The sequence below is a fragment of the Bombina bombina genome, chromosome 1, assembly GCF_027579735.1.
Source record: "Bombina bombina isolate aBomBom1 chromosome 1, aBomBom1.pri, whole genome shotgun sequence".
Taxonomy (NCBI): domain Eukaryota; kingdom Metazoa; phylum Chordata; class Amphibia; order Anura; family Bombinatoridae; genus Bombina; species Bombina bombina.
The window spans coordinates 582,202,553-582,210,571 of record NC_069499.1 but is presented as its reverse complement, the minus strand read 5'-3'; positions in this window follow the sequence as shown (position 1 = coordinate 582,210,571).

The following is an 8,019-nucleotide window of genomic DNA, read 5'->3' as shown; positions in this document are numbered from 1 at the left end:
GGCACAAGCCCTGAGGTAACAGAGTAACAGCCTGAAATGAACACAAAGCATTAGAAAGCACTGGGGCACCCAGTGTATGGCACAAGCCCTGAGGTAACAGAGTAACAGCCTGAAAGGAACACAGAGCATTAGAAAGCACTGGGGCGCCCAGTGTATGGCACAAGCCCTGAGGTAACAGAGTAACAGCCTGAAATGAACACAAAGCATTAGAAAGCACTGGGGCACCCAGTGTATGGCACAAGCCCTGAGGTAACAGAGTAACAGCCTGAAAGGAACACAGAGCATTAGAAAGCACTGGGGCACCCAGTGTATGGCACAAGCCCTGAGGTAACAGAGTAACAGCCTGAAATGAACACAAAGCATTAGAAAGCATTGGGGCACCCAGTGTATGACACACGCCCTGAGGTAACAGAGTAACAGCCTGAAATGAACACAGAGCATTAGAAAGCACAGGGGCACCCAGTGTATGGCACAAGCCCTGAGGTAACAGAGTAACAGCCTGAAATGAACACAGAGCATTAGAAAGCACTGGGGCACCCAGTGTGTGACACACGCCCTGAGGTAACAGAGTAACAGCCTGAAATGAACACAGAGCATTAGAAAGCACTGGGGCACCCAGTGTGTGACACACGCCCTGAGGTAACAGAGTAACAGCCTGAAATAAACACAGAGCATTAGAAAGCACAGATCTGGGGCACCCAGTGTATGACACATGCCCTGAGGTAACAGAGTAACAGCCTGAAATGAACACAGAGCATTAGAAAGCACAGATCTAGGGCACCCAGTGTATGACACACGCCCTGAGGTAACAGAGTAACAGCCTGAAATGAACACAGAGCATTAGAAAGCACTGGGGCACCCAGTGTATGACACAAGCCCTGAGGTAACAGAGTAACAGCCTGAAATGAACACAGAGCATTAGAAAGCACTGGGGCACCCAGTGTATGGCATAAGCCCTGAGGTAACAGAGTAACAGCCTGAAATGAACACAGAGCATTAGAAAGCATTGGGGCACCCAGTGTATGGCATAAGCCCTGAGGTAACAGAGTAACAGCCTGAAATGAACACAGAGCATTAGAAAGCACTGGGGCACCCAGTGTATGACACAAGCCATGAGGTAACAGAGTAACAGCCTGAAATGAACACAGAGCATTAGAAAGCACTGGGGCACCCAGTGTATGACACACGCCCTGAGGTAACAGAGTAACAGCCTGAAATGAACACAAAGCATTAGAAAGCACTGGGGCACCCAGTGTATGGCATAAGCCCTGAGGTAACAGAGTAACAGCCTGAAATGAACACAGAGCATTAGAAAGCACTGGGGCACCCAGTGTATGACACACGCCCTGAGGTAACAGAGTAACAGCCTGAAATGAACACAGAGCATTAGAAAGCACTGGGGCACCCAGTGTGTAACACAAGCCCTGAGGTAACAGAGTAACAGCCTGAAATGAACACAGAGCATTAGAAAGCACTGGGGCAACCAGTGTATGACACACGCCCTGAGGTAACAGAGTAACAGCCTGAAATGAACACAGAGCATTAGAAAGCATTGGGGCACCCAGTGTATGGCATAAGCCATGAGGTAACAGAGTAACAGCCTGATATGAACACAGAGCATTAGAAAGCATTGGGGCACCCAGTGTGTGACACAAGCCCTGAGGTAACAGAGTAACAGCCTGAAATGAACACAGAGCATTAGAAATCATTGGGGCACCCAGTGTATGACACAAGCCCTGAGGTAACAGAGTAACAGCCTGAAATGAACACAGAGCATTAGAAAGCATTGGGGCACCCAGTGTATGACACAAGCCCTGAGGTAACAGAGTAACAGCCTGAAATGAACACAGAGCATTAGAAAGCATTGGGGCACCCAGTGTATGACACAAGCCCTGAGGTAACAGAGTAACAGCCTGAAATGAACACAGAGCATTAGAAAGCATTGGGGCACCCAGTGTATGACACAAGCCCTGAGGTAACAGAGTAACAGCCTGAAATGAACACAGAGCATTAGAAAGCATTGGGGCACCCAGTGTACGACACAAGCCCTGAGGTAACAGAGTAACAGCCTGAAATGAACACAGAGCATTAGAAAGCATTGGGGCACCCAGTGTATGACACAAGCCCTGAGGTAACAGAGTAACAGCCTGAAATGAACACAGAGCATTAGAAAGCACTGGGGCACCCAGTGTGTTACACACGCCCTGAGGTAACAGAGTAACAGCCTGAAATGAACACAGAGCATTAGAAAGCACTGGGGCACCCAGTGTATGACACAAGCCCTGAGGTAACAGAGTAACAGCCTGAAATGAACACAGAGCATTAGAAAGCATTGGGGCACCCAGTGTATGGCACAAGCCCTGAGGTAACAGAGTAACAGCCTGAAATGAACACAAAGCATTAGAAAGCACTGGGGCACCCAGTGTATGGCACAAGCCCTGAGGTAACAGAGTAACAGCCTGAAATGAACACAGAGCATTAGAAAGCACTGGGGCACCCAGTGTATGGCACAAGCCCTGAGGTAACAGAGTAACAGCCTGAAATGAACACAAAGCATTAGAAAGCACTGGGGCACCCAGTGTATGGCACAAGCCCTGAGGTAACAGAGTAACAGCCTGAAATGAACACAGAGCATTAGAAAGCACTGGGGCACCCAGTGTATGGCACAAGCCCTGAGGTAACAGAGTAACAGCCTGAAATGAACACAAAGCATTAGAAAGCATTGGGGCACCCAGTGTATGACACACGCCCTGAGGTAACAGAGTAACAGCCTGAAATGAACACAGAGCATTAGAAAGCACAGGGGCACCCAGTGTATGGCACAAGCCCTGAGGTAACAGAGTAACAGCCTGAAATGAACACAGAGCATTAGAAAGCACTGGGGCACCCAGTGTGTGACACACGCCCTGAGGTAACAGAGTAACAGCCTGAAATGAACACAGAGCATTAGAAAGCACTGGGGCACCCAGTGTGTGACACACGCCCTGAGGTAACAGAGTAACAGCCTGAAATGAACACAGAGCATTAGAAAGCATTGGGGCACCCAGTGTATGACACACGCCCTGAGGTAACAGAGTAACAGCCTGAAATGAACACAGAGCATTAGAAAGCACTGGGGCACCCAGTGTATGACACACGCCCTGAGGTAACAGAGTAACAGCCTGAAATGAACACAGAGCATTAGAAAGCACAGATCTGGGGCACCCAGTGTATGACACACGCCCTGAGGTAACAGAGTAACAGCCTGAAATGAACACAGAGCATTAGAAAGCACAGATCTAGGGCACCCAGTGTATGACACACGCCCTGAGGTAACAGAGTAACAGCCTGAAATGAACACAGAGCATTAGAAAGCACTGGGGCACCCAGTGTATGACACAAGCCCTGAGGTAACAGAGTAACAGCCTGAAATGAACACAGAGCATTAGAAAGCACTGGGGCACCCAGTGTATGGCATAAGCCCTGAGGTAACAGAGTAACAGCCTGAAATGAACACAGAGCATTAGAAAGCATTGGGGCACCCAGTGTATGGCATAAGCCCTGAGGTAACAGAGTAACAGCCTGAAATGAACACAGAGCATTAGAAAGCACTGGGGCACCCAGTGTATGACACAAGCCATGAGGTAACAGAGTAACAGCCTGAAATGAACACAGAGCATTAGAAAGCACTGGGGCACCCAGTGTATGACACACGCCCTGAGGTAACAGAGTAACAGCCTGAAATGAACACAAAGCATTAGAAAGCACTGGGGCACCCAGTGTATGGCATAAGCCCTGAGGTAACAGAGTAACAGCCTGAAATGAACACAGAGCATTAGAAAGCACTGGGGCACCCAGTGTATGACACAAGCCCTGAGGTAACAGAGTAACAGCCTGAAATGAACACAGAGCATTAGAAAGCACTGGGGCACCCAGTGTATGACACAAGCCCTGAGGTAACAGAGTAACAGCCTGAAATGAACACAGAGCATTAGAAAGCACTGGGGCACCCAGTGTATGACACAAGCCCTGAGGTAACAGAGTAACAGCCTGAAATGAACACAGAGCATTAGAAAGCATTGGGGCACCCAGTGTATGACACACGCCCTGAGGTAACAGAGTAACAGCCTGAAATGAACACAGAGCATTAGAAAGCACAGATCTGGGGCACCCAGTGTATGACACACTCCCTGAGGTAACAGAGTAACAGCCTGAAATGAACACAGAGCATTAAAAAGCACTGGGGCACCCAGTGTATGGCACAAGCCCTGAGGTAACAGAGTAACAGCCTGAAATGAACACAGAGCATTAGAAAGCATTGGGGCACCCAGTGTATGACACACGCCCTGAGGTAACAGAGTAACAGCCTGAAATGGACACAGAGCATTAGAAAGCACTGGGGCACCCAGTGTATGGCATAAGCCCTGAGGTAACAGAGTAACAGCCTGAAATGAACACAGAGCATTAGAAAGCATTGGGGCACCCAGTGTATGGCATAAGCCCTGAGGTAACAGAGTAACAGCCTGAAATGAACACAGAGCATTAGAAAGCACTGGGGCACCCAGTGTATGACACAAGCCATGAGGTAACAGAGTAACAGCCTGAAATGAACACAGAGCATTAGAAAGCACTGGGGCACCCAGTGTATGACACACGCCCTGAGGTAACAGAGTAACAGCCTGAAATGAACACAAAGCATTAGAAAGCACTGGGGCACCCAGTGTATGGCATAAGCCCTGAGGTAACAGAGTAACAGCCTGAAATGAACACAGAGCATTAGAAAGCACTGGGGCACCCAGTGTATGACACAAGCCCTGAGGTAACAGAGTAACAGCCTGAAATGAACACAGAGCATTAGAAAGCACTGGGGCACCCAGTGTATGACACAAGCCCTGAGGTAACAGAGTAACAGCCTGAAATGAACACAGAGCATTAGAAAGCACTGGGGCACCCAGTGTATGACACAAGCCCTGAGGTAACAGAGTAACAGCCTGAAATGAACACAGAGCATTAGAAAGCATTGGGGCACCCAGTGTATGACACACGCCCTGAGGTAACAGAGTAACAGCCTGAAATGAACACAGAGCATTAGAAAGCACAGATCTGGGGCACCCAGTGTATGACACACTCCCTGAGGTAACAGAGTAACAGCCTGAAATGAACACAGAGCATTAAAAAGCACTGGGGCACCCAGTGTATGGCACAAGCCCTGAGGTAACAGAGTAACAGCCTGAAATGAACACAGAGCATTAGAAAGCATTGGGGCACCCAGTGTATGACACACGCCCTGAGGTAACAGAGTAACAGCCTGAAATGGACACAGAGCATTAGAAAGCACTGGGGCACCCAGTGTGTGACACAAGCCCTGAGGTAACAGAGTAACAGCCTGAAATGAACACAGAGCATTAGAAAGCACTGGGGCACCCAGTGTATGGCACAAGCCCTGAGGTAACAGAGTAACAGCCTGAAATGAACACAGAGCATTAGAAAGCACTGGGGCACCCAGTGTATGGCACAAGCCCTGAGGTAACAGAGTAACAGCCTGAAATGAACACAGAGCATTAGAAAGCATTGGGGCACAGATCTGGGGCACCCAGTGTATGACACACGCCCTGAGGTAACAGAGTAACAGCCTGAAATGAACACAGAGCATTAGAAAGCACAGATCTGGGGAACCCAGTGTATGACACACGCCCTGAGGTAACAGAGTAACAGCCTGAAATGAACACAGAGCATTAGAAAGCACAGATCTGGGGAACCCAGTGTATGACACACGCCCTGAGGTAACAGAGTAACAGCCTGAAATGAACACAGAGCATTAGAAAGCATTGGGGCACCCAGTGTATGGCATAAGCCATGAGGTAACAGAGTAACAGCCTGAAATGAACACAAAGCATTAGAAAGCATTGGGGCACCCAGTGTATGGCATAAGCCATGAGGTAACAGAGTAACAGCCTGGAATGAACACAGAGCATTAGAAAGCACTGGGGCACCCAGTGTATGACAAACGCCCTGAGGTAACAGAGTAACAGCCTGAAATGAACACAGAGCATTAGAAAGCATTGGGGCACCCAGTGTATGGCACAAGCCCTGAGGTAACAGAGTAACAGCCTAAAATGAGCACAGAGCATTAGAAAGCACTGGGCACCCAGTGTATGGCACACGCCCTGAGGTAACAGAGTAACAGCCTGAAATGAACACAGAGCATTAGAAAGCACTGAGGCACCCAATGTATGACACAAGCCCTGAGGTAACAGAGTAACAGCCTGAAATGAACACAGAGCATTAGAAAGCACTGGGGCACCCAGTGTATGACACAAGCCCTGAGGTAACAGAGTAACAGCCTGAAATGAACACAGAGCATTAGAAAGCACTGAGGCACCCAATGTATGACACAAGCCCTGAGGTAACAGAGTAACAGCCTGAAATGAACACAGAGCATTAGAAAGCACTGGGGCACCCAGTGTATGACACAAGCCCTGAGGTAACAGAGTAACAGCCTGAAATGAACACAGAGCATTAGAAAGCACTGGGGCACCCAGTGTATGACACAAGCCCTGAGGTAACAGAGTAACAGCCTGAAATGAACACAGAGCATTAGAAAGCATTGGGGCACCCAGTGTATGACACACGCCCTGAGGTAACAGAGTAACAGCCTGAAATGAACACAGAGCATTAGAAAGCATTGGGGCACCCAGTGTATGGCACAAGCCCTGAGGTAACAGAGTAACAGCCTGAAATGAACACAAAGCATTAGAAAGCACTGGGGCACCCAGTGTATGGCACAAGCCCTGAGGTAACAGAGTAACAGCCTGAAAGGAACACAGAGCATTAGAAAGCACTGGGGCACCCAGTGTATGGCACAAGCCCTGAGGTAACAGAGTAACAGCCTGAAATGAACACAAAGCATTAGAAAGCACTGGGGCACCCAGTGTATGGCACAAGCCCTGAGGTAACAGAGTAACAGCCTGAAAGGAACACAGAGCATTAGAAAGCACTGGGGCACCCAGTGTATGGCACAAGCCCTGAGGTAACAGAGTAACAGCCTGAAATGAACACAGAGCATTAGAAAGCATTGGGGCACCCAGTGTATGACACAAGCCCTGAGGTAACAGAGTAACAGCCTGAAATGAACACAAAGCATTAGAAAGCATTGGGGCACCCAGTGTATGACACACGCCCTGAGGTAACAGAGTAACAGCCTGAAATGAACACAGAGCATTAGAAAGCACTGGGGCACCCAGTGTATGGCACAAGCCCTGAGGTAACAGAGTAACAGCCTGAAATGAACACAGAGCATTAGAAAGCACTAGGGCACCCAGTGTGTGACACACACCCTGAGGTAACAGAGTAACAGCCTGAAATGAACACAGAGCATTAGAAAGCATTGGGGCACCCAGTGTATGACACACGCCCTGAGGTAACAGAGTAACAGCCTGAAATGAACACAGAGCATTAGAAAGCACTGGGGCACCCAGTGTATGGCACAAGCCCTGAGGTAACAGAGTAACAGCCTGAAATGAACACAGAGCATTAGAAAGCACTGGGGCACCCAGTGTATGGCATAAGCCCTGAGGTAACAGAGTAACAGCCTGAAATGAACACAGAGCATTAGAAAGCATTGGGGCACCCAGTGTATGGCATAAGCCCTGAGGTAACAGATTAACAGCCTGAAATGAACACAGAGCATTAGAAAGCACTGGGGCACCCAGTGTATGACACAAGCCATGAGGTAACAGAGTAACAGCCTGAAATGAACACAGAGCATTAGAAAGCACTGGGGCACCCAGTGTATGACACACACCCTGAGGTAACAGAGTAACAGCCTGAAATGAACACAAAGCATTAGAAAGCACTGGGGCACCCAGTGTATGGCATAAGCCCTGAGGTAACAGAGTAACAGCCTGAAATGAACACAGAGCATTAGAAAGCACTGGGGCACCCAGTGTATGACACAAGCCCTGAGGTAACAGAGTAACAGCCTGAAATGAACACAGAGCATTAGAAAGCACTGGGGCACCCAGTGTATGACACAAGCCC